Source organism: Acinonyx jubatus, chromosome A2, assembly GCF_027475565.1.
Source record: "Acinonyx jubatus isolate Ajub_Pintada_27869175 chromosome A2, VMU_Ajub_asm_v1.0, whole genome shotgun sequence".
NCBI classification, from domain to species: Eukaryota; Metazoa; Chordata; class Mammalia; order Carnivora; family Felidae; genus Acinonyx; species Acinonyx jubatus.
Genome location: NC_069383.1, coordinates 70,645,394 through 70,672,694, shown reverse-complemented (window position 1 = coordinate 70,672,694; position 27,301 = coordinate 70,645,394). Strand labels below are relative to the sequence as shown.

Sequence of the window (27,301 nt, the reverse complement as noted above, 5' to 3'; positions counted from 1 at the left end):
TGAAAATAAAGTGAATAAAAAAAAAAAAAAAAGAATGATGAGAAGCCTTGGTTAACTGCATGACCACAGGCTTATCAGAGAGAGCATCTGTGTCCTAATAGGTTAAATGTAAAATAATATTGAACTTGCTGTGTTGTAAGGAGGCCATCTGTTTGTAAACAGGAAAATCCATGTTAGATGTTGTTGTCCACGTGGCTTAGTTATAATGGAGAAATGGTCTTCAGCTGTGTGATGATCCTCTTATAAATGAGTAGACTAGATCAACATTTACATTCAGGTTCTAGCTTGCCCATAATTTTCTTGGCTCCTTTTCCAGATCAAATGTGGCAGCAGTTGTGCCTGAAATTAGTCTAACTGCTCAGACACCTGCACTTGTGTTTGGTCACCCTAGTCTCTTTTCCAAAGCTGCGTGCTGTGATCATTCATTCTCATCAGCATTGGCTGCTGTTATTGAGCCCTCATAGGTGAACATCAGCAGGTCCCTCAGAGAGCAGCTCCAAAGTCAGCAACCTATCATAAACCTACCAAGTCAAGAACACCTTCCAAGCCTTCTTCTCTCAGAGGCTGGAAGGAGAACACAATATGATCAGGACTGGGAATGAGGGACTTCAGTCCCGCACATTCTCTATGTTTTGCTTGATCTCTCCAAGGGATAAGGAATGTTGTTATTGCTGCTATGGCCACTCCTCTCTTACCTCAGTCTTAGGGCATACTGGACACAGTGCATATGGCCTTATTGGTTTTGAAACAATGACATTCTTCTGTAATAGTTTGTAAATAATTGTTGCCTAGGGTTCTGAATAACTCACATTGCCCAGGTGTCAGTCGCAGACTTCTCAAGTCCCTCCTTCATCTCCAGCAATGAAAAGGTCAGCCTGGCACAGTAGGAGGTCTCCAGATCTTTCTGGTGGCCTTTTCTGATTATGAATGGTGATTTGTTGTTTCTTTTTTCTTTTTTTAATTTTTTCTAATGTTATTTATTTATTTATTTATTTTGAGGGAGAGAGAGAGAGAGAGAGAGAGCACACACATGGGTGGGTGAGGGGTGGAGAGAGAGGTTGAGAGAGAGAATTCCAAGCAGGCTCCATGCTGTCAGCCCAGAGACTGATGTGGAGCTCAAACCCATGAACCATGGGATCATGACCTGAAAGAGACACTCAACCAACTGAGCCACTCAGGGGGCCCAGATTGTGAATGGTGATTTAAATACCTCTTCTAGCTGTGTCCCTTTTGGCTTTCATGATAATGCAGAAATTTTCAGGATAATGTCGAGAATATATTGCTCTCTATTTGAAAATGTTTAACTTCCATTCAAGAATAAATACTGATCAAGAGCTTACCATGACCTAGGCATTATTCCAGGTACTAGTGATTTTTCAGATGTACATCTTATAGATATCACAGGAGATGATTTTGGCTCATTCTACCTTGAGCCAAAGGGGGGAAAAACTTTCACAGATATTTATAAATCTACTATTTTTTACTGATTATGATAACCTCCTGTCACCATGACAAACCACATCCTTTAACAGGTGAGGTCAGCTCATTTGAAGACAGCTTCTCTTGGACCTTTAACTTCTTCATCCCTGAAATCATACTTCATGCAAATTTATGCTTTGAAAAGTCCAGGTAGTTAAATATTTACATATCATGTAGAAGTGAAGAGACAGGATCTTAAAACCCTGTTTTCCTGGGAAAATGTAGAATATAGTACATATATTCCAAAGCAATTGTGGGGAACATAAAGATAGACATTGTGCATCAACTGGTCAATGCAACATTAATTGCTTCCTTCAGAAAACAAGTCATATCCTTTTCTACCTCAGAAAACCAGAAGTGTAGTGATAAACACATTTAATAAGTTTCCTGCCTGTCCTCATATTTTCCCCTCTATTTTTCTTATAGAGTTAGATTTCTGCAAAAGTAATACTCCTTAACACTCTGTCACACTCGGGCAGACACTTTGTGAATTTAGATGCCACACAAATTCCAAGTATATTGTGAGGTCTCTGAGTTGCTTGATAAGATTTGTATACAGTTCACACCTAGTTAATATATGATTAAATGAATATCCAGTAAAATACAAATTAAATTGGCTCTCTATCTACAAACAGGGTTGCAAGAATGACTTATTATAACCTGCACATAGAGAAGAAGAGCTTTGTCACAGTGAGTGTGTTTGTCAACCTTATAATGAGTCATACATTTTCTTTTTGCTTTAAGATTGGAAATATCCCACTAAAAGAAACAGTTTGGAAAGCTGTAGAAAATAATTGGACTGTCTCAAGTCCTCAGAAGTAACATTGTGATCAAAACTTTCCCATTGTCATAAAGGTGTGTGCTTTGGGGCAGGGTTGAGGGAGAAGGAGAGAGAGAGAGAATGGAGGGATAAAGAGAAACAGAAACAGAAAGAAAGCATGCACACTTCAGCAGGTCTCCTACAGATAAGCCTGACTTCCTGAGTGGCTGTGGGGGCACTAGTCATGGATACCAAACACTATGTGATATCCATTACATTTCAGTCAAGAAGTTACAAAACAGCTCTGAATATTCTATGAATATTTCTTTCCATGTGCCTGTTCAGGATGTGTCTTTATGACACAAACAATTTTTAGCCATGTTTATCCAGTGTTTTTCTTTTTCTCACAGAGACTACCACTCTTTTGCTCTACAGTTTACACAGTGTTCCTATCCCCAATTGCATACAATCCTTACCTCACAGTTACTGGTAGGTCTATTTGGGCTGGTCATGAAGCCACCAGTAAGCATGGGAGCTTTTTGGCTCCAGATGTAAGGTAACAGTTGTGCTCATCTGGGAGCTCAAGGCTGGAGGAGGACAAAGCAGGGTAGCTAATTCTCTGGGGTTTTGCTAACCACAGCATCCTTAGCCGATTGGATTGCTATAGGGAATCTTCTGATTCGTACATAGAACATCACTGTCCAAAGCATCACAAAAATCAAATGTGGTATAAAGTTTTTGCTTTAGAGCTACAGCATGGCTGTTTGTAGTAGGGTTGAGGAATAGATACATTTATTGTCTCAAAGAGCCATTCTTGTGGGACCCAGAAAATGGTTGTGGTAAACCGTTCCAAATACTCTATGCAGTCAAGGCTTAGTTACCTCAGTTATAACCAGTATGATGGCTCTCCTCAGAGGACTATAAAAATTAAATAATCATCAAGAATTTGCAAACATAAGCTCATGGAAATGTCTAGCAAATATGTCAAACATAAATGTTCTTTTTCTGGTAGAAGAATGAGAAAGAAGCATATTTTATTGGATTCTTATGAGTGCTGAGAGCCTGACCAGACTGTGATTGACTGGCTTCCATTCACTGAATCACAAAATCTCACAACTGGCATTGGGTACCTTGAGAGCATCTGGTTCAAATAACTTACGTTGCAGATGAGAAAACAGAGGTTCTGATGTATTAAATTACTTGCCTAGGGTCATACAGCTTGTTTATGGCAGTGTCAACACTAGAAGCCCAAATTTTATGATGCCATAACTAGTTTCTTTCCCGGAAGTCCAGATGGACCTATAACCTGGAATTAGTACCTAGGAGAAAGATGGTAAAGATGTCACCCTGAGTCCTGACAGATTGGTAGGAAACCCTGACTGAGTGACAGGGAATCCTGGAGTTTGCATTAAGCAGGATTTTGGAGCTATATTCAGGCTGATCATTAAAAAGCTCCCAAGGTTAAATACCATTTCTGTCATGGAGGAAAAAAAGGAAGAAAGGCCAGATGCCACACATTTCTGATGTAGGAGCACCCCGTTTTCTTATGGTCATTTTCAGCTGTGTTTAAACTAGAGATGATAATTATAGGAATTGATTTTATAAGATTTCAATGAGAGAAGACTTTAAAGAATAAGTCTGGACTTAAAATTGGTGATAAAATATTGTCAAGTCAACAAGTGCCTACTGTTTGTTCCATCCTGTGCTGGGAAAGATGAGAGCTACAAAGAAAGTAGGAAAAAACCCATATATTCTGGTAACCTATACCACGGCAGAGGGAAAATCATTTAGTCCTCCTAATGGTATCATGGTAATTTTATATCAACACAGTATTTTACATTTTCAAAGTGCTTTCAATGCATTGTCTTATTTCATATAGAGAGGGCAAAGGCATATGTGATTGTGTGCTTAAATTTCATGGCACTCTAAATTTGGTGGCATTTTGTAGATGTTTTAGGGAAGGAAATCTTTGAAGGGAGAGAAGAAGGAAGGGAAGTTTGATTAATAAAAAGCCAGCTAAAAATAAAAGCAATATGTAGTACTTTAAATGATCAGTTGATGAATATTTTATTCAGGTATTCAAATGAGAGCTTCTTTGTCAATAAAAAGTGACTAAATGGAATCAATAAATTTATTGTAGGGGTTTCTGGGCAGCTCGGTCAGTTGAGCAACTGACTCTTGATTTCGGCTCAGGTAATGATCCTCAAGGTTCATGGGATTAAGCCTCGAGTCTGGTTCCGTGCTGATAGCATAGAGCCTGGTTGGGATTCTCTCTCTCTCCCTCTCTCTGCCCCTCCCCTACTCACATATGTGCGCATGCTCTCTCTCTCTCAAAATAAATAAAATAAACTTAAAATAAATAAATTTATTGTACACATTTCATTTTTCAAAATATTGCTTTAAAATTATCTTCATATCTCATGGTCAGTTACTTGGCAGTCTAAGCTATGGAGAGACAAGATGCCTTTAGAATTCTCAGCATTCCTAAACGAGAAGCCAAAGTTCAAATCAAGCCATTCAAGCATTATTTGAATCATTTCAAATGTTCTCAAACAATTCTCTGGCTGCTGATGTCTGTCTTTCATTCAGTGAACAGAGAAAAAGTAAACTCAATTGGATCTACATTTCATTTATTTTCCATTGGAGGAGAAAACTTCCTACTGCCTGAAAAGTGTGTCAATACTAAAATATACCACAAAATGCATTTCACCAAGAGTTATTATGACTGTGATCTTCTCAATGGCCAAAATGTTATAGGGAATGGAACTATAGTTGGTCAGTTCCTCCTCAAGTGGGTCCAGTAGATTCATGTTTCTCAAGATGTTGTTCCCAAGCACCTTTAGCAGAATCACATGGGGTGCTTTTCCTGCTGAAATGCCAAAATTCAATTCACTGGATTAGAACCTCTGAAGATGGTTTCTAGGAATTTAATATACTCTTAAGGGATTCATATATCCACTGAAGTCTGAGAACCATTATCCAAATTTCTCCTGATATAGTTTGAGAGATCCCAAAGATGCTAGCCAGGATCTTGTCTTCCCTAACAATATGTCAGTCAGAAGAATGGTCAGTTTTCAGTGTGTTCTAAAGCCTATAGATGTGAGACTGGACATCAGTCAACTAACAGAGAACCACAGGTGTCATATTATGTTTCCTAAAATCACCTCTTCTGATGAGAAAAAACACACCCTTACCCTGAAGCAGGTCATGATTAGCAAATCATAGTCTCTTACAACACCCAGTCACAAATTTGTCTCTTTTCTTTGAATACTGGCCTCTAAACTTCCTTGATGTGATAGACATAGAGATAGTAGATAAATAGGTAAATACATAGACAGACGGATGAACATCCCTCACATCCACCACCAGTGACAAAACTTACTTTGCAATCCAGAAGCCACTCAGTTTGGTTTTGTGAGGGTTCATTTGAACTGCCCACAACTTTTAAAGGGAAGCTGTCATACACTCAATGTCCTGAATTGTAGGGCTGCTGCTTTTTTACTTCTTTCTTCATTTTTCTTTTTCTTCTCTATTACTTTATTTCTGTTTTACTTTTTATAAGGTCATATGTTTCTGGATATAATGGATATCTCTAAAATCTCTCAGTGATTGGTTTATTAGAAAATACCTCCTTCCCCTTTCATAAAAAGTCAAAAGTTGAGAATATTGCTGTGAAAAAAAAAAAAAAAAAAGCAGATGCTGACTCTTGCTGATTCTATCAGCCACGGGTTGTAACAATCTGCTAGAGGTGGCTATTATCAGATGCATCAAATCGTAATGTCAACAAGCCCAGCAGAAAACCATTGTAAGATAGAAGTAGTACATCCTGAATTAGGCAAAAGAAGGGCCAGAGGACACAAGTAAACTTCACAGGAAGGTAGCCCAGAGCCCCTAGATCCACCACCGTTGCCCCATACTTTCCCCCTCAGTTCACATCTGCAGCCACATAACCGGTTGATGGAGGAGGAAAATGGTTGAGTTTTGTTCACAGATGAATCTGCTCATTATATGATATGTGTGAAAGATTATAATGAATTGCTGTTATACTATAGCTCTGTTCGGAGATGACTCTTAACAGTGGTGAGAGTTTTACCAGTAGGCAAAACTTTGGGAGGTGCACCTGGTTATCTATTTTATGTGGAAAGAAAAATGGAGCAAGATAATATATAGAGACTGAGAAGCAGTGGCAAGTGGCTTGGCTGGTTGGTCAGGGCCTAGGAGAGAAATGGGAAGATTGGGGACAAAGCAGAAGGTTGGAGAATAGGCCTGAAGGCATACATATAGAGGTGGGCACAAAGTATTAATTTCTTTGTACTGCATGATAATGCCTACTAGAGGGCATTCTGCATGGGAGCAATACTAAAAAAAATGTAGGGTACCTCAGCAAGTTGACGTGGCCAGCCTCTGCCATTGGCTGCCCTAGTGCTGACACAATGGGCACATGAACAGAGTAGCCATGTTGGCAGAGGTGAAAGCATGAGCCTACATTAACCAAAGCTTATCTAGCAATTACTGAAGGCCCAACCTGCCAACAACAGAAACCAATAGTGAGTTCCTAATATAGCACCATTCTTTGGGTAGAATTAGTAGCCATTGATAGCACGTGATTATCTTGGATTCATTCCCCCGGGAAGGGGCAGTGATTGACGGATATTTTGGGTATGAGATTGCCTTTCCTGCTTGTACAGCCTCAGGTAGTACTGCTATCATATAGAATTCTGAATAATACTGTATTGAACCAAGGAACTCAGTTTGTAGCAAACAGTGTATAGTTAGCGTTCTCCTGAGAAACGGAACCAATAGGGTGTGTGTATGAGTTTTATTTATATATTTGTTTGTTTATTTATTATAAGGAATTGGCTCACATGATTATGGAGGCTATGTAGTCCAAAGTCTGCAGAGCTAATGTCCCAGTTCAAGTATGAAAGCCAGCAGGCTGCTGTAGAGTCAGGAAGAGCTGAATGCCCCAGTTTGAACAACTTCAGGCAAGATGAAACAATGTTTCAGTTTGAAGACAATCAGTTAGGGGAACTATCTCTTACTCAGGGAAGAGTCACCCCTTTGTTCTATTCTTTTCACCCTTCAACTGATTGGATGAGGCCAACCCACATTAGGAAAGATAATTTGCTTTACTGAGTCTACTGATTCAAATGTTAATCTCACCTAAAACACCCTCCAAACAGAACACAGAAACACCCAGAGCAATATTTGACCAACTCTCTGGGCACCCTGTGCCCAGTCATATTGATACATAAAGTTAACCATCATAGAGAGCGTAGCAGTGGATGTATAACCATAGGATCTACATACACACTGAAGCTGCTAGTCATATAGAGTGATAGATGACCTTTTGAATGAATAGATGAGGCACCAGGTGGAAGATGATACTTTGCAAAGACAGTACAACCTTAAATCAATGATCTTTATATGGTGCTATGTTCCCAATAGATAGACTGCCTGGGTGCAGAGACAGGTGCTACTTTCAGGCACCAACCTCAAGAATCTGTGCTTTCTATCTATTAAACTTAAGGAATTTTGGTTTAGAAGTCCTGATTCCTATAGGAGTAATGTATTTTTCAGGGAGGCTAAAAGACTCCTATTAAACTTTAAACATGGCTGCCTTTTGGTTACTTCAGACTCCTTGTACCAAAAGACCAGAAGGCTAGGAAAGATGTCACCTGTAAGAAATAATTGATCCTAGTAATCAGGGATAGACAGGTCTCTTACTGGGACAAGAAGCCCTACATGGAGGAAAGGAAGAATGCATTGACAACTGGGTGATCCACTGGAACATATCTCATTACTACCCTGTATGATTTTTTATGGCAAATGGATAAGTGCAGCAGTCCCAATATGAAAAGACACAGTGACCAGGGGCTCAGACCCTTTAAGAATGAGTGTCTGGATTGCCTCAACAAATAAATTGATGTAATAAATAGAACAGCTCTGTTCATATCTGTAATTCATAGAATTCTTGATGCAAATGTCACATATTAGGCAGAATATAGTAGTAGTCATGCCCTAAGTAGATCCCACATGATTCATATAGTACTCCAGCGTTTTCCTCTAGGCCATTCTGAACTAAGAATTTTCTTAGGTTGTACAAAAGATGGATTTTGGAGCTATTGCTGGGTTCAATTTGTGTGTCCAAAATAGAGCAAACTCTCTTGCCAGAAGCATTTAGAAATATGGATATGGTTTGCTTCTTTCCTAGGGGCCAATTTATTGGCTCTTTATCAAAATATACAGGATTATTTTGTAGTCTCAAAAAGGGAGATGGGTAAATCTCACTGTGTTCAACGTTTAACAGATATCTCAAACTGTTTTTCAAATTGACTGCAAACGTAAAGTCACAAAGCCTTAAGGCAAATGTAAGCTGAACCTCGCTGGCTCTTCTTAAAATACAATACATCCAAATACTGCTATTTTTTAAAATGTCTGGGACAGCTGGAGATATTTCAAGAGGAAAATTGGAAAGATATTTTTTTATACCTTTAGGCAAGAGTGAATTATTTCAAACACCAAGTGGTTCAAAATCCCATTGAGCTCAAGAGGCTGGGCTTTCTTGGATTTCTAGTGGGCACTGCATTTGGCATAATAAACTTCCTCTCCTGCTTCATTTCCTCTGCCTCAGATAGCCACATGCCCTCTAACCAGCCCTTGAGACAGACCTCAGTGCTGAATGATGGATAATCGTCATTTTCACCAATTCGCTTTAAGAACTATGTTTAGTTTCCAAGTATTAAAACAACATGAACGGCTCCCTTAGGAAAACAGTAAAAATACAATCAAAACAGTTTACATTTCAAAGGTCAAATTCATAATTCTACACCGCAGCCTAGTTTTCTCCCCATAGGCAATGTGGTATTACATACACTATGAAGCACTGCATTCACACGTAAGGATTAGTCATAGGCTGTCAGAGCTGCCAAGGACCTTGGAGATTATCCATTTCTATGCCTTTCTTTTACAGATGAGACAAAAGGCTCCAGGGAAGTGATAGCAGAATGGAGAGGAAAAGAGACATAAAGTCAGATACACAGAGTTCTTAAGTTTGTTCATAGACAGGTTGTGACCAGCCTACTTATTGAGAGCATTCTCATATACAGTGATTTTCCCCATTTCCTTCCCTTGCGCACTACCTTTCCGCCACCAATCCCACCTGCCCTGCAAGCCCTCAATCTTGTCGCCTCTCTCAGCAAGCTTACATCTCTGTGAAGCCTTAAGGTGTTAAGTTAGAACAGCTCTTGGGGTAGTTACATCTATTAATGGTCTTTTGCATCAACTTCTTTTACATAAAATGGTTGAGAGCAAAGCCCACAGATGCTGGCTGGGTCTATGATACGGAAGCAGTGAGCTGATTGTGTCTCCTCTTTGTTAATCACCTTGTATGCGGTTCCCAACAGCCAATGCCCTCCTTCTCTTAGGCAGAACTGAAAAAGGTCTCATCATTGTTTTCTTATCTAAATCCCAGCGCTGTGAAGTGTTTGTTTATCCACTCCAACCTGTCCTGTAACACTTTCTGTCCTTCCTAAGGCTTCCTGAGCTTTTAGCCTCTATCCCACTACCTTATTACCTCTGTTCCTCTACCTCATCTATATTCTTTAATTAGTGACAAGGGTCTTGTTTCATTTCTTAGTTCAGGGAAGTCTCAGACAAAAATCTTTAACAATCCTGGACCAGGATCTGGGGTCTAGGGGTGGGAGACTGGGATCTCTTCTAAAATGTGGGGGGAGGGGTTGATGGGTCCCTGGAGCACTGAGACTTCTGTGAAAAAAGATTGAACCATGAAAGCCCTTTTATACATATCTTTTTAATGTTGTAAATTTTAAATGCTTTGAAGCTGTGATTTCACCACACAGAAAAATAGTTTTCTATCAGGCATTTTGTATGGGGCAAATAGTGAGATGTAGTGAATAAATAAATAGCTTACATATGTTTTCTTTATGATGTAGACTTTGTCATGTGCAAAAGAAAGACAATTAGGCCTAGGTATTTGTTTAATGAAGGAGCTGTTGCAGTGGTCAGCACCAAAGCAGATCCATTTAGGAGGCATGGATGAAAAACCTGTGCTTTAAAGGCACCACCAACAGGAGGGGATAATGTAGATAAAAAGCAGGGGCCTTGGAGGCAAAAAGTCCCAGGTATCAAACCTATTTCAGCTTCATTTTGCATAACATTACACAAATAGCATAACCTCACTGAGCCAGTTTTCTTATCTACAAAATATTTTAACAAAATCTACTCAATTAGTTTGATATAAGGATTCAATAAGATGATTCTATCTGCAAGAAATTTTTAATTTTACATATATTTGTATCTTACAAAAATATATTTTACATATACAGGCACATATATTAACATATTTATACAATGCCTACTTTATTACATGATATATAGCCAATAAATGAGTTATTTTTAGTAATCAAAATAAATTTTTAGAGACTGAAGTTAGTATACACAGTGGCAATACTTTTGACAATTTATTTTATTTTTTTTAATCTTTGTTTATTTTTGAGAAAGTGAGAGACAGAGTGTGAGCAAGGGAGGAGCAGACAGAGAGGGAGACACAGAATCTGAAGCAGGCTCCAGGCCCTGAGCTGTCAGCACAGAGCCCCACGCGGGGTTCGAACCCACGAGCTATGAGATCATGACCTGAGCCGAAGTTGGTTGCTCAATCGACTGAGCCACCCAGGCGCCCCAATACTTTGACAATTTAAAAACTATACTATGACGTAAATTTTAAAGGCATATTCTGTTCTTTTTTTCTATCACTATCAGTGCCACATTAAAAAATAATAATAATTGTTTTTTTCTTTTATCTCCACATCTTTTGCCATGGGTTAACAGTTTGGAAGAGAAGAGATGAAGTCTAGGAAACTCATAGGCTAGATGATTAGGCAGTGAATAACTGAGAGTCAACTGAAACGAATGTGATTTTATTTTAATGACATCACAGGTTGGGATCACATCTACCAATCAGATCATGTACCCACTACCCAGGTCAAGAAATGGAATATTACTAGCACCCTGGAGATCTTTTGTGCTACTTCCAGTCTCTATTCCTCAGGGTAATCAAATCCTCACTTCTGTCACCACGAATTAGTTTTACATGTTTTAAGAATGTAAGTTGGTATAAGGTGCCTTGTTAGTGCAGTAGGTAGCACTTCATTCTCAGTCTCATAAGTTGGTATAAACGTTCTCTTTTATGTCTGATTTCTTTAGCTTATCATTATGTTTTTGAGATTGACCCATCTTGTTGCATGTACCAATATTTCCCCCCAAATTTGCTGCTGTGTAATATTCCATTATATAAATATTTTATCCAGATTCTGTAGAAAACATTTGTGTCATTTATAGTTTTTGGTTGCTGTGAACATTATTGTATATCCACTTGGTGTATATATGTACACCATTTCTGTTGAGTATATAATTTGGGGTGCAATTGCTGGCTAATAAGGTATGTATAAAAGAAGCCAGATTTTTTGACTTTGGAATGAATCTCAGCGTATAAATATCTCAGCATAACTGGTCTTTCTTCTGATATACACAGCAACAGAATGTCAATGTCTGTTGCTTATTAGATGTACCATCTTCAGTAAGTCTCAGAACCTTCACAGTTGTTCCCTTTGTTCAAATTGCTCATCACCTTCCTTTTGTCTTGAGTAACTCCTACCCATCCTTCAGGACTCAACCTAATTCTCACTTCTTCAGCACAGCTTTTGCCTATTTTCCCAATGTAGATTCAGTTTGCTGTTACTTCTTCCATAGAAACCTACACTTTTCCTTTTTTAAAAAAAATATGTATTTACCTTAATTGTAAGTGTAAGTGATCATTTTTCTAAATGCTGGTTTGTCATCTACGTCATTAGATAGTAAGTTCTTCAAGGGTAGAGACATCATTTTCTTGCACACCACGTGTATTTGGGGTCCCCAACACTGCCCTGAGGTTCAGTAATTTGCTAGGAAGACTCACAGGACTCAGAAGATATTAGTACTCACAGTTATGACTTGTTAGAGTGAAAAGCTACCAAGCATCATCAGCAGAGGGAAAACCAAGCACAAGCTTCCTTGCCCAGTGAATCACACGGACGCACCTAATTTCCCTAGTAATGCACTGATACAGTACATGTGAAATGTTAACAACCAGAGAAACTCATTAAATATCAAATGTCCAGGGTTTTTATTGGGGGCTGGTATTATAGGCAACCTCTGCCTAGCACATGCCTAAATCCCAGACCCCCCAGAAACAGAACAGGTGTTCAGTATAAACCACATGGTTTGTATAAATAGTGGACAGTGAGCTACTCTTATCAGTTCTGGGATGGAAGGAATCGTCCCCAAATTTACATTCCCAGATTCCATGGATGGTGCTCAAAATAAGGGTTTAGTTCAGGAAAGTATCAGGAGATACTGAGTAAAAACTTTAAATACTTTTTTTTGCCTTTCCTCAATTGCAGGAATTTCAGAAAGTTGTATAAATCTCCAAGGTGGGATGGGGAGATAGAGTATATAATGTGTCCTAAATTCTTTGACCATGGAATACTTTCTTTCCTCTCTTATTTTTAAAGGATTAGTGTTCTGTGAAGAACATGCTGACAAATGCTGTTCTAATTCCAGCCCTTTCTCTCAGGCCAGTCACCTTCCCACCTTAGCATTCTGCTGACAAGGCTCAGGGTGCAACAGTCCAAAGCACACCTTTCAGGTTTCATAGAACATATTAGAGTTACAGTTGTTTAGCCTATTAATTCTCTTCCTTCCTTCTCAGCCACTTGTAATCATGACCTTAACCCTGTAACACACATCAGTGCTTCTGAATCACAGATAATGGAAAATTAAAGGGGTTAAGCATATATATTCACTGATAACAAGACAGTATTTATTTAGCATCCCACCTTCTATGACCCAATTTCTGTTTCTCAGCCGAATTTTGTAAAGGTAACTTAGTTTTGTGAAGGTAACTTAATTGAAACTCATTAGCATGTTACTGACCATACAGCACAAATAGTGTAGAACAGAAGTAATTAAACACAGTTCCAGTTGAAAACCTACATTCAGGTCCTTTTCTATTTTCTTCACGGCTTCTGGAGTTGAGACTACTGAGGTGAAGACTGTGTCAAAGAGGTCATAAATAAAGTCACTGCTTTGGATAATTAATATATAGTGCTATGATATTTTTCAGGTCGAGACTATTAATTTTTGAAAGAATGCTATGTGTATTCATACAGGAACTCCTTTAGAAAAATGGCTTTCATATGAAAGTTTGAGGAACACCTTACATTTCTTCCCAGGTTTAATTGAATAATTTTAATACAAAGCAAATTAAGTAAATTAAGCAAATTAAGTAAAATACGGCCCAGGCTTCTTTGCAAAGCACTAGTTCACTACGTTTAGCTAGATGTATGTTTGATGAAAAACCTTAATTTTTTTCATAGGTGGAGGAACTGAGCCAATAGTTGTTTGTCAAACAATCCAGACCGTACATTTAGACTCCTCAGTTCCTTCTGAATGTATTGGTAAGTTAACTGGTATCAAGTCTCAACCACGAGCAACGAATGTGAACAATGCCCCAAAGACTAACAATTTTTTTTTCCAATCCTAAAGATAGGGACCAAGTCTTATATTTTTATAATATGAACAAAAAAAGAACCGTCTCAAATGGTATTTGGTTGGAGTCTCTTTTTTTTTATCCACTTGTGTGACCTAATAATCACTTACCAAAGGCCACACCTCCCAACACTGTCACATTGGAGATTAGGTTTCAACATATAACTTTGGTGGTGGTGGGAGACACAAACATTCAGTCTGTAGCAGGAATGGTCCACCAACTTGGTGCATCAGAATTAACTGGTATTTTTTTTTTAATGGAGGTTATGGAGCCCCATCCCAGATCTGCTTAATCAGAATCATTAGGAATAAAGCCTAGACATCTGCAGTTTTAATATGATTTACATATGATTCTTATCACATAAACTTTGAAAATAACCTTTTCAAATGACCACAGATGGACAAGATCATATCCTATTCTCAGGGCCAGGTTAGATGATTTGCAGCCAGGTTTTGACAGATGGGTATGACTTTAAAGTTAAAATGGAAAGGAAAGGATATTCTAGTTGGAAACAATGGCATGGGTGGACACACAGAGGCATAAAAACAAATTATATTTATTGGAGACAAGGTATAATGTAGAGGAGCAGTAAAGAGAAAAATGAGAAAGCACACAGGAGTCAGACTGTGACTGGTTGTCTCACTGGAAAACATCCCCTTTCCATAACCAAGACGATCCCTTGTGTGTAGTTGACGTAGGCAAATAGAGCAAACTTTATAGGTTCAAAGACAGAGAGAGATTCTGCTTGGGGGTGGGGGAGCGGGGAGGGGAGTGAGGAGAGGAGAGTTTTCTGTAGTGTATGCGTTGCTTTGTTTTAAATTGTCTATTATTAATATTCAGCTTTGATCTAAAAATTTAGGAACAAGCTCTGATGATCTAATTTTGTTCACAGAATTAATAAATGAGCTTTGTTGATGTGTCTGCATTCTAACATCCTCTGATAAAGCTCTGCTAATCAGCCACTGTGGTGGATGAAGATAAGCACACAAAGACTGTGATGTAGTTGCCCTCCCTTTTTATATTAACTTTTGAATTTGTTGTGCTTTTTAGGGTCTAAAATAAAATGGTAGGCAGCGAAAGTTTGATCATCAATTCCATTTAACAGCACCAATGAAGAGTAGGTCTTGCTATTCTACTTAATATTTTATTTTTTAAAATGTAGACTTCTAATCCTATCAGACTTTACTTTTTCATGCTTTTTCACTCTTAAACTACTTTAGCTCCAGATTCAGGAATGTTTGCAGATTACTGTGATTGAGTGCATGGGTTAAACTTTGAATCAGCCATGCATGGTGGGAGGCCTGTCCCCCCATGAAAGCAATCTAGTACAGGGCTGCAAGCCACTGTGGCTGCCATGCTGGAAGCATCCTGCAGCCACACTCGATGGTTTTCCCTTATTAGGTATTTTTTCCATCAAGTGGTGTCCCCACCGCAGTGCTCCCCACTGCCTCCACTAGTCATGCCATACAAGGCTAACCCAGACTGAGACTAGTTGTTTTTGTTCAGATGCCAGCATGAGCATGGGTCCCGGAGAGAGTGTAGAAGAATAACACAGGGCCATGTTGGCACAGAATATGGCTCTCCTGAAGCTCCTCTTGGACTGCTTTGTAAGGGGGTTGTGGTCATGATAGCTTATACTACTGGCCTTTCCACCACCAGATGCTAGATATTCAGCACAGGAATCTTTAGACGCAGGCAACCTAGTGTATAAAAATGGCATACCACATGCTTAAAAAGAGAGACAATTCATCCATGCTCAAATAATGAGGGCTTGATTTTGGAAGCCTGACCATGCGTGACTGAATTCTAATCTGTTGCTGAGAAGTGGCACTTATCTGATATGAAGCATAAATAGTGGTATAGGAAATGATTTCAGGTTTAAATTTTGCAGTATCAAATTCAAATTTATCAGCAAAATATATAAACCCTCCAGGATGATAAATCTGTGTGAAGCTCAACCAGTAGACCATAGAGAGCACAAATTGAATATCCAAGCCTGAATGTAAAAGTGACTCCACAGCTCCAGTGCTTCATCCCCCAAATAAAAACATGGGATTAAGCAAGTCATTATGTAGCTGGAGTGACCAGGTCCTTTTCATCACTTCCAAGGATTCTTAGCTACTCTTTTGCAATAGTGGGTTCTCAGGACCTACTGCTAGTGGAGCCTGGGCACTGGGCCACCGTCGCATCTGTGCACAACCCAGTAATGGCACGGCACAGAGCCCACGCCAGAGCTCACATGGCTTTGTACTCTTTCTGGTTTCCTACCATAGTTTCACCTCAAATTTCAGAGCCTTTGGTGATGCTAATGTTGTTGTGACTGAAATAATTGATGAATGATTTGAAGCCATTTTTGAAAAGCATGAAGCAACTTGTCATCCTGGTTTAACACCCAAGCTGTTATTTGTAAAAACTACTTTAACCTCCTAGTTCTCTCCATATTTCCTCTTTGCCCAGAAGCCACAGTCAACGGCAGCAATCGCTCTGTGTCTCCCAGTGTACTCATGTAATATCTCCCCCACCAAGCATGGAACAACTTCATTTCTACCCTCATGACTGAGGCAAGTGTGAGTTTTAGACAGAATAGGCAGAAATTTCTTCAAAAGACTATTTGTTCCTTGGTTCTGGTATATTTTCTTGTTCAGGAGTGCCCCTGCCAGGCAGGTCATTTCTGCTCCTCTTTCCCTATACTAGAGGAAGCCTAAAGTGGCTTGAGGGAAAGTCATGCTATTTAAAGCCTGGTGGGTAGGTATTGGTTGTGTGACTGTGATCACATTGATAAATTTGGTTGCATTTCAGTTTTCTCCTTTTTAAGACTAAGACTGGGTATGAGAAGTATCTCATGCAGTGCATGGCACAGAGCAAGTACTCGTATCGATGGCTGTCAGTGTCCTCATTATTGTTATCTTTACTTATTAATGAGAAGGACTTTTTAGAGCAGGCGGACAGCACCAGGAAGTCACCAAATCCCCATAGCCTGCATCCCACGGATCTATAAAATAAGCCATCTTGGAGCAGTGGCAGGGTAAATGGAGTCACTGAACTTGTTCTGGCCCCTGAAGCCATCCCAGAAATCAAGGTTGGGTTGGAAGAGATAACTGGCCAGTTACCAAATACTCTTCATTTACCTTGGGTTCTAATAGTGGTATACTGGTAAAACCTGCTGTCTGGGGAAAAATGGCTTGTAGTGATTGCCAGTTTCTGTGGTGTAAATATTCCCACTGTGGCTTATTTCAAGATTTCAACCTGACATTGCTAACCACGGTATTTGAAAGAGATGAACATCGCTTTTTCTTGTGAATTGATACAAACCCAATCTAATGTAGTAGCAGTTCTAGACCAACTCTGTCACTTCCAAGATGTGTTTTGTGGAACAAAAGTTACTCTCTAGGTTTCTGTTCTCACATCTGTACAATAAACCAGACCAAAGTTTCCCAATCTAGACAATAAAAAACATGTTCTTGGCTCAAAGAAACAGGAAACTGGATTCAACAAAATAGGTCAGTTAGAAAGGTTTCCTTATGCCAGAACTCCTTAGAGACTTTAATATGACTTTAATATTTATACACTATAATTTATTGTGATGCTGTCGGAGGAAGCTATACTATTTAGCCTTTCCCAAGCATTTTTTAAATGGCATAACTATTTACGACAACTGGAACTCTGTACTAAATGCTATTCTTATAGCTCTAAAATCAAAAGAAAGGAAGAAAGAAAAGAAAGGAAAGGAAAGGAAGAGACTTTAAAGTTACCACCCTCTTCCCCACTTCTGCCTCTTAACTTAATTCCTCACTTTTAAGTTAAGAGAGCTAACCTTTGTTGAATACTTACTCAATGCTGAATGTGAAACTCAGCTATACCAAAGTTCTCTAAAGCCAACAACTATTCTAAAAACAGGCATTGTTTTCTTCTATCCAATTTCCAGATTATAAATCTAAGCCTCACTCAGGGTCACAGTTGGAAGGAGACAACTAATATTGCCAATCAAAATATGCCTTTCCCAAAGACCCTACTTAAAAACAAAATGAAAGCCACGTTTATGTACATAATCACAATTGAGCGCATAGGTAAAGATCTATTTTAGCAATAGTGACACCTTGTGGCTACATCTGCCTCAGCTTAGTGGCCAGAAAGACAACAAGGGATCCTTTCCTAGGCAGGTCACCCCTTGAGAGCAGTGGAACTGTGGCGACAGGCAGAGAGCTCTTGCAAATTTTGTAGGATCATCATTTTGTCATTTCAGAAATAACCTGAGATGAAAAGAATCAGAGCTGTCTTTTCTCTTCATTCCTTTTCTCTCCACTTGTTTTCTTTCATTCCTAATAACTCAGAAGCAAGTAAATTTGCATGTAAGTCCTACCCCACCCATAGCCAAAACAAAATAGTACAGTTTTTAAATGCACTGATGACCTCTTTGATGAAAAACGCTAATAGGCCTTAATTTTAATGGGACTTTCACATTCTGGGAGGCCCTCTGTATATTCCTTTCATGTGTTTTCAGAGAGATTTCAGATGCTTCTTAATGACATGGAAAAACAGACACATTTTTTTCTAAAGCAGCCAGAGTAATATTATTAGGTTCTTAGAAGATAACAGGGCTGTTGTCAAGTCATTTGAAGAAAATGGAAAGAAATCTTACAGAGATATGAGGAAAGAAAGGACAGCCCAAACTGAATAATACAGTGAAAATGGAAGGAAACAAACAAACAAACAAAAGACGTTCTACTAGCCTTTTATTATAAAACCAAGGCCACCCACTGGATCCTCAATCCAGTGGGGAGCCAAACCATTGTGAAAAGTTCCATTTGAGGCCGTTTAAGAGTAGAAAGCTGGAGATGCATATGGACTTGTTGCAAATTTTCAGGAGTTCAGGTGGTGGGGACAGGAGGTATTTAATTTTTCAGAAGCACTATGACTCAGAAGGCAAAATAAAGAAGTGGAAAATGAGCATTTGTGACTCACACTTCTGTCATGCTGCATCCATATCAACTCTCAGAACTTCTGTGATGCCAGTCACAGAAAAAAGATGAATACTGAAGGGAGTTAGGAGAGCCACACAAAAGACCAACTCTGAAGCACTTTGTTGTGTGGGAAAGCTTGCCTTATCCCCTTACCCTACATGAGGATGATGTTGGGAGCTCAAACCAAGAGAAAAGAGACACAGGACCCAAAGGAAAAGTGGAAAGGTTAGATATGAAAGAATAGGAGTAAGAGAGGGAACCAACCACACATGGATTCCTGAGCAACCGTTAGAGCTAGGAGATCAACTAAGCTATTTTCACCAGGTAAGGTCTTGTTTTCAACTACCTCTGTGGAAATCCCTCCTCAAAATTCCTGGATAAAGTGGAAGTCAATAAGCACAGGAAGTTGGGCAGGAACTACATGTCTCTGAGCTGTTGCTCATATTCTTTCCTTTGGACTAGAATGTTCTTCCAACCCTCATCTCTCTCCCTAGCAGCACTTCACCTGACTAGTGAGCCCTTTCAGATTCACACCACTTCATATCCCTTCTTCTAAATAATGGCTTAGCAAACACTATGTGCCAGACCTGCAGGAGGCACTGGGATACGGAGAGCATGAAGTCACACCTTACCTCGTTAGGAGCACATGGGTGTGTGCTGGGGGTGGGGGGTCAGTGGGGGGAATTCTCTGATTATCCTTTTTTTTTCATAACACATTGCTGCATTTCTCTTGCTGTGCTTACTATTGTTCTTGAAAATAGTTGCTTTGTCCCCAGGATAGGTCCTAAAGAACCTAAGGGAAGAGACTATGTTTCAATTCTTGCATCTCTCTCTAAACTACCTCAGGGCGGTTGAACACAGTCGATGCCTACTAAATGGTCATTTAATTGAGTTGGATATCCAACTGACAGGGTATAGGACCTATGGCTGTCGTTTCCATTCCTAAAGTGTCACATTCCAGCCTATTAAGAGAGAGGAAATATTTTTCTGGCTAGCTTTTGGCTAAGGAAAGCCAATGCCCAGCCAGCAGAGATTTAGTAAAAGGGTCAGTTGGGAGTGTGTCTTGGGAAACAGGTCAGTGGGCAGGTAACATAAAGTCTGATTAGGAGGCATACAGAAAGGAAAGTGGACTTAACCAAGGACCACAATAGGGATCCTGCCTGCCTTTGAGTTTGGTCAGACCATTCCTTTCCTCTTCTTCTTGCCAAGCCCACTCCTCATGCCCAACCCTTCCAGATCAGGCTCTTGGTAGAATCACTCCAGCTGCTACTCCAAGTATTGGGAACTGTCTTCTAAAGAGTAATTTGCCAGTATCAAATGTGTAGGACTAGAAACAAGGCAATACATGATAACTTAATTAACACATTTTCAGATGAGACAGCCCTATTTTAAAACAACAAAAAAAGAGAGAGAAAAAAAGGCTTAATAATTCATCCTTGGAATATGAAGCTCCTTATAACAAAACAACCAAGCTATTTGTCACAAGCTGCCATTGTACTGCTTCTTAATGAGAGTAGGTGGAAATGGCCAGTGGGGATAAAGAGCACAGCCAGACCAGCCAGTCAGTAGATCCCTGAGGTTACCTCAGAGAGCAGTGTTTACCCATCAATATTTCTCTGATTACACCTTGGCCTCCAAGATTCTCTTCTCTCAAATCAGGAAAAACACAAACTGATAGAGATAATTCTGTGTATTTTAAAAGAATTTCTGGGTTTAGGGGTGAAGAGAGAGGGAATAGCAAGAAATTTGACCTCCCTCCATGCCTGCTGTTGTGCCTAGCAGAGCCATGAAGACTAACCACATTTAGTCCTGTTAAGGGTATATTATTCCCCTGAGGAGGGTGATCCTAGATTAAAGGGATCCAGAAACTGTGTTTTCAGTTATTTCCAGCTTCCTGAAGAACTTAATCAGCTCTGCCCTGGCACTGACTCATCCAGCAGTTTCTTCCATGACTGAGTACCAATATATTTATTATCCTTCCCTGTTCCAAGACTCTCAGAGGCATTGCCTATAGTTGATGGAACATTTCCTGCTATTTTAATTGGTACCAAATGATGTTTTCAAACTATCATTATATACTTTTCCTTTTCTTTTCAGATGTTCTATAATACTATTTCTATGCCTCTTATTTATTATTTTGTTTATAAATTATTGTTATAATTTAGAAATGTTCATTCTAGGTAAATATGAATCTTGAAGAATAATAGCGTATAGTGGAATATAAAATTTGCCCCAAATCTCACCACCTAGAATGGAGAGCTGAAGCTACTAATGTTTCTGTAATCATACTTTGAAGCATCTATTTTCTTTCACACACACACACACACACACACACACACACACACACACACACACCTGTCTCTGAATTTTCTAGATGGACAAACCTATCCAGTCTCTTTCTCTTCTAAGATTTTCTAAAATGTACCTTATTGAGATAGAGGAACACAGTTTTTGGGCACCAATAAAGGTTTTAGGGCCTTTTTACTCCTGAGATCTCCCCTATGAAGCGGGTTTATGAAGAAGCCACAGCTACCTGCTCAACACAACTACCATTTAGGAATTTCTTTACCTATTTAGTTCAGCTTCTCACTGGCCTCTTAATACAAGTGAACAGGTTGTCAGGAAACAAAACTACTATGACTGAACAGAATGACAGGTGCATAAAGTACCAGAATATCTCAAAGTTCATCAAAAATACTGCCTCACATATAGAAATGCAATCCATTTTTCCTTCCTAGTGAATATATGGTGGAAGAATTTCCTTATCAAATATTCATTGTGAGATAAGGAGTAGTGAGACAGAGATCTATAAGCGTTTGATTTTGGATGGTCTTTTTTTTTTTTTTTTGAAGGTTACTTTGGTGGAATTGCCTACTTTAAAGCTGTGACAGTCCTTTATCAGAGCACAATGAATGTAAATGACAAGCAGTCATGGCAGAGAAAAATTTGCAGTCATAGGAAAAGGAAAGAAAATGTACAGAGATATACTGTAAGAGCAGACTGGGTGATACTGGAAATTCTTCTCTTCTAGTTATCTCTTAAAGTGAGGGCAGTATACTTGTTCAGCCTTTTTTATCAGTTTTTCAAATTGTCAAGGAGGGAAATAAAATAAGTCCTCCACAGACAGCTTTCCTATCCTTTGGTTTATTTATTTTTAGCATATATATTTTTACTAATAGCAGCAAAGAATAAAATTTCCGTGGAGGAGATAAAAGGAATTAAGTTAAGGAAATAGGTTTTTGTGATATCAGCCTAGGGCTGAATTCAGGTTCCCCATATTCTTGTTTAATTACCTTACCTAGTCGACTGGTCTTTAATTTTTTTTAATGTGTATTCATTTTTGAGAGAGAGAGAGAGAGAGAGAGAGAGAGAGAGAGAGAGAGCGCGCGCTCAAGGGCATGCAAGCCAGTGGGGGAGGGGTAGGGAGAGGGGGACAGAGGAGCCATGGACAGAGGATCCAAAGCAGGCTGTGTATTGACAACAGAGAGCCTGATACGGATCTCCAAGAACCATGAGATCATGACCTGAGCCAAAGTCGGATGCTCAACCGACTGAGCCACCCAGGCGCCCCCAAGTTGACTGGTCTTGATCTCATCTGTATAATGGAAATAAAATAGTTCTTATTTTATATGATTGCTATGAAGAGAAAATGAGGTAATGTAAGCAAATACCTTGCAGTTAATTAGTGTGTAATAAATGTTAGTTCTATTCTACGAAGCTCTTCCAGTAACTAAAGGTAGGAACCTAGCTAATTCAAACTCTCCTCCACACTCTTGAGCCCAAGTATCCATATATCTGTAGCATGTGCAAATTTAGGTCCACAAACTTGACTGTACAGGAACTATTTTCCTTATGTTATCCTTCAGGGCAGTAGAGAATTTTATTCCAGTTGTTTTTCCCCCTCCCTTGGTTGGGCCAGGCTCTCAAAGGTTTATGCGGAGTTAGAAATAGGAGGGGGATGCTGATGTCCAGTATATCCTGGTTGCTACTGACTTCTCATGGTTTTTGCCTGCTATAGTCCCTTGATGTCCCCTGACTTACTGTACCCTACTCAAGTAGGTAAGAGAATCTTAGCTAATGTTGGAAACCCTGAGTCCAGGTCCCCTTCCTGAGATGCCCACTCACTCAGTAACAGCTCTGTCCCAGAGCCCTCTGCCCACAGCCCAGAGCCCTCTCCACTTCTCCTCTCATCTTCTAGTGTTCTAGCAGAATAACAATTGATGAAGGTTTTTCAAATATAGACTGCTTTAGGCGTCTTCTGCATTGTGTTCTACTCAGATTCTGACTACAAGGACTACAAGGAACCACAAGGCTTGGTAACTTGTTTCAAAAAAGGGACACAGGAAAAGCTTAGGGAGGGAAGGACAAAATAATATTTCAATTAATTATCCTGTCACAGGCCACCATCAGGTTTTTTAACTCCAGGGTAGTCAAACAGGAAATTTCTTCCTGCTGCATCCAGCCTTGAAAAAACTATCTTCCATGAAATGTAGCATGAGAACTACTCGTGAATGTAATTATTTAGTTACCTCCTGTCCTTGGGCCTGTGGGTCTGCTCTCCTACCCATGGACTCCCGACACACAGGAACACTTAGTTCTGTGCTTCTGATCACTCATCCCTCAGATGCAGGTGCTTTTGCCTTCATCTATTCTCTAGATGTAATAACTGTTTCTTACTTCTCAAGCGCTGGAACAAATGCCAGCTGCCTCCTCCCTGCAGTCCTTTGTGATTTTCATACCCTTCTCTTCAGTTATAGTGAATCACTTCTCTCCCCCATGGCTCTGTATTTACACCACTATTGAGCCTTTATGCCTTCTGCACCTTGGACTACTTACTTTTTGTTTCTGCTTCCACAAGGTCTTAAGCACCTTGAAAGCAAAGTCTTTACAAATTTTTATTGAAAAGAATTTGAATCAATTTTAATTAAGCAAAGTAATAATGTGAGAATTGCAATGGAAGTCTGGTAACTTTATTTTGAAAAGGAGAGAACCAGGGTGGGGTGTTTGTTTGGTTTTGTTTTTTATGTTTTTGGTATAGGACAATGATTCTCAATCATGGTTGCATGTTAGAATAATCTACACAATATTCTGAAAATAGCAGTGCCTGGGCCCCACTCTCAAATTCTGATGTAACTGGTCTGAGGTGGAGTGCAGACATTGGTGGGTTGTTTTTTTTTTTAATGTTTGTTTTATTTATTTTGAGAGAGAGCATGAGCAGGGGAGGGGCAGAGAGAGGAGAGAGAGAATCCCAAACATGCTCTACACCATCAGTGCAGAGCCTGAAGTAGAGCTTGATCTCACGAATGGTAAGATCATGACCTCAGCTGGAATCAAGAGTCGGACACTTAACTGACTGAGCCACCCAGGCACCCCAACAGGCATTGGTATTTTTTAGAAGCTTCCCAGTAGCTAAATGCATAAACAGAATTGAGAAGCACTGGTGTAGAGATTAAAGAACTAATAGTACGATCTCTGAATCCCATTTTCTGGCCATTTATTTAGAGTTTTTATTAATGTTTGTCATTTTCCTATCTTCCCAGTTTTCTAATTTATTTATCATCTTTTTGTATTGTGTGCATTTTGAGAGCCACCTCAAATTCTTTTGGGAATAGGCAGAAGAAGCTTTCAATCACCAATCAATATGAATCAATAACCACCAATCCATGCTACCCAGTATACTAAGATGTTTTTATGGAATCTTAAGGAAAATATAAAATTCTCAAAATAAATTTTATTTAACTGTAAAATGTATTTCTTTACCTCTCTTGCGGTTTTTTTTTTTTCTAAAAGAAGGCAGTTGAGGTATGGGCTGGGGGATAGGGAGGAGGAGAGGCGATGAATATTCTTTAAAAATAATAGGTATATATCAAAACTTCAGGAAGTTTGGATGTGTTTAAAAATTGCTAAATTTTCTTAATTCTTTGTTCATCTAAAATTCTGAATGCAGAGTTTATTAATTTATGAAGAGAAGGAACCTGCATCAGGATTGGATTATTGAAATAATACAGCTACAGTTCTGTTGTGAGATGGAACTGAATGAAGTTGAGTCACACAGTTCACCCTATATATTTGGTCAGAAAACTGTTATATAGCCAAGTCTCTTGTTAATAATTAAATATTAAGATAATCTACTGTAACTTTATCTTAATGAAATGTGAGCAGTCATATTAAGCAATTAGAGCATGATGGAATCTTTCTAAGTAGAAAAATTACATAAAATCTTACTTAATTGATCAGATCTAATTCCATAGCACCAAAACTTACTATTATAATTGAATCAGGACATAGATGTGACTACCTTTTAAGTAATTCAAAACAATCTGAATATAAAAGATCACAGGCTTGAGATAGCAAAAGGAAAAACTGCTCTAACTGAAACTGAAGTGTAGTAATATTACACTTATTCCAGTCAATATATTTAAATCCAGTCTGTTCCCTATTTAGGTTGCACAGAACTTCTAATACCTGATGTTTTGGTTTCCTTTCCAGCTGTGCTTAAACATTGTCCTAAAAAAACAAACAAACAAACAAACAAAACAAAAAAACTACCAGAAAATAAATCTTTTGAAAACTTAATAAACTATACTTTTCAGAACAAAACAAAATAAAAAATGTAACCATTTTCCTGCCAGATATCTCACAGGGATGTAAGAGCTCCAACTTGATCATATTTCAGGCATGCTGGCAAATTATGAAATTGCTGGAGATGTAGCAATGTCTTTGTGCTATGGTCTCTCCATTTGAGAAATAGAGATGAGAGCGACTTCTCCTTCCCTGTAGCTGACATGGAAGTTATGCGACATTAACTCTATTCTTTTTGGAGAAGAAAGAGGAGAAAAGGAAGAGTTTTCTGTAGTCATTAATCTATACAGTAGGAACTTCACAAATATCAAAATTATATACATTAGGAATTAATAGATATTTTTAAAAGCTCATGAAAAGCTTCTTCCAGTATGTGACAGTTTATATATATATATACACATATATATACGTGTATATGTGTATATATATATATATATGACTTTATTTTAAAAATTAAAGTAGTACATTCAAAGAAGAATCCATTTTCCCTCATGTGCTCCATCTTGTAACCTCTGGGATACAATACATTTCTATTTCCCTGAATTGCTTTTTTCTTCCTTCCTTCCTTCCTTCCTTCCTTCCTTCCTTCCTTTCTTTCTTTCTTTCTTTCTTTCTTTCTTTCTTTCTTTCTTTCTTTCTTTCTTTCCTTCTTTTTTTTTTTTTTTTCTTAATTGGCCTCTCTGGATAATTCCACAGGATAAAGAGGAAAATAGTCTCTGGGATTAGTAACACTGACAGGTGCAAAATGTACCATTGAAAAGCTAGTTAAACCTCAAAGGTGGAAGCTCCAACTATAAATTAAATGAGAGACACATAGCCTCATCAGTGCCCATATGTTGGTCAACTGGGGATGCTCTTATCAGAACAATCTTTGTAAATGTAACAAGCCTGTTTCAATGCTACCCACAGCGTGAAGCTGATTTCTATTTTGCATTGTAATAGATTATACCGCTTCAATTTTCAATGGACATGCCCTAACATATTGGGTCTCTCAGGAGACACAGCAGTGGCATTGAACAAGGAGGAGCAGAGGGCTAAGCAGTATCATGCAATATTTAAAATGTTTTTTCTTGACAACCAGCAAACTATGATTACCAAATAGGATGATTCACCACTGCCAGCTGTCAAAAATAATAGCATCTCCTATGAGAAGCTTGTTACAGAGTGGCCATCTGAATGTCCAGTTTCTAAAAGATGTGTGTATTCACATTGATTGTAAGATAAAATGTTTAGCTTGTTATATATGGGGAAAATGTTGTTATATAGATTTTCTTTTTACAGTGAGAAACAGGGTAAAGGAGAATGTAGCATCAGGAAAACAAACTCAATACTGCACTACAAAAAAAAAATCATGGTAATACTCGCTGCTGTTATGTCACCTTCTCTAGAATCATCTCTAGATAGTCACTGAACTAGGCTGGAAATTAGTTTGCCCAAGATTCAGTGGTTTCCTGGGACTCGGGACTTTCAGTGCTAAGTTAAAGAAAGTTCTAAGCAAACAGGGACAAGTTGGTTAACCTACTGGAAGCTTTTCATTTACCATCAGTGCACACTTTGATCTGAACTAATGTGAAACCATGTAAATACCCAACAGCTGACAGCCCTGCTGGATCACCATTGTGACGGCAGTGAAAGAAAAGACAAGTTAACAGTGGTGTTTCCAAGATTACCTGAGTGCTGCGTTTGGCAAAAAATTTAAAGAATCTTGTCACTGTTTTCTAAATGTGTGTACTAGAGTTTAGGCACCATGACCTCTGAGGTGAGTGGGAAGACTTAGCAGTATTATTTCATATCAGCCCAAAGGGAACCTGAAAGGGTATTGGGTTGGATTTGACTAAATTCTTGATTAGATTAAATTGTTGCTATGACACCCTTTTAGTAATATAAGACCAGCTCTCATAGACTTGAAAA

General features: G+C 38.8%; 1 long non-coding RNA gene across 1 annotated transcript in view; it reads left to right on the top strand.

Annotated features, from left to right (window-relative positions):
- The window catches only part of LOC128314788 (uncharacterized), a 236,153-nt gene that overhangs the window by 30,093 nt on the left and 178,759 nt on the right, over nucleotides 1-27,301 (top strand). The gene's annotated exons all lie outside the window — the stretch shown is intronic.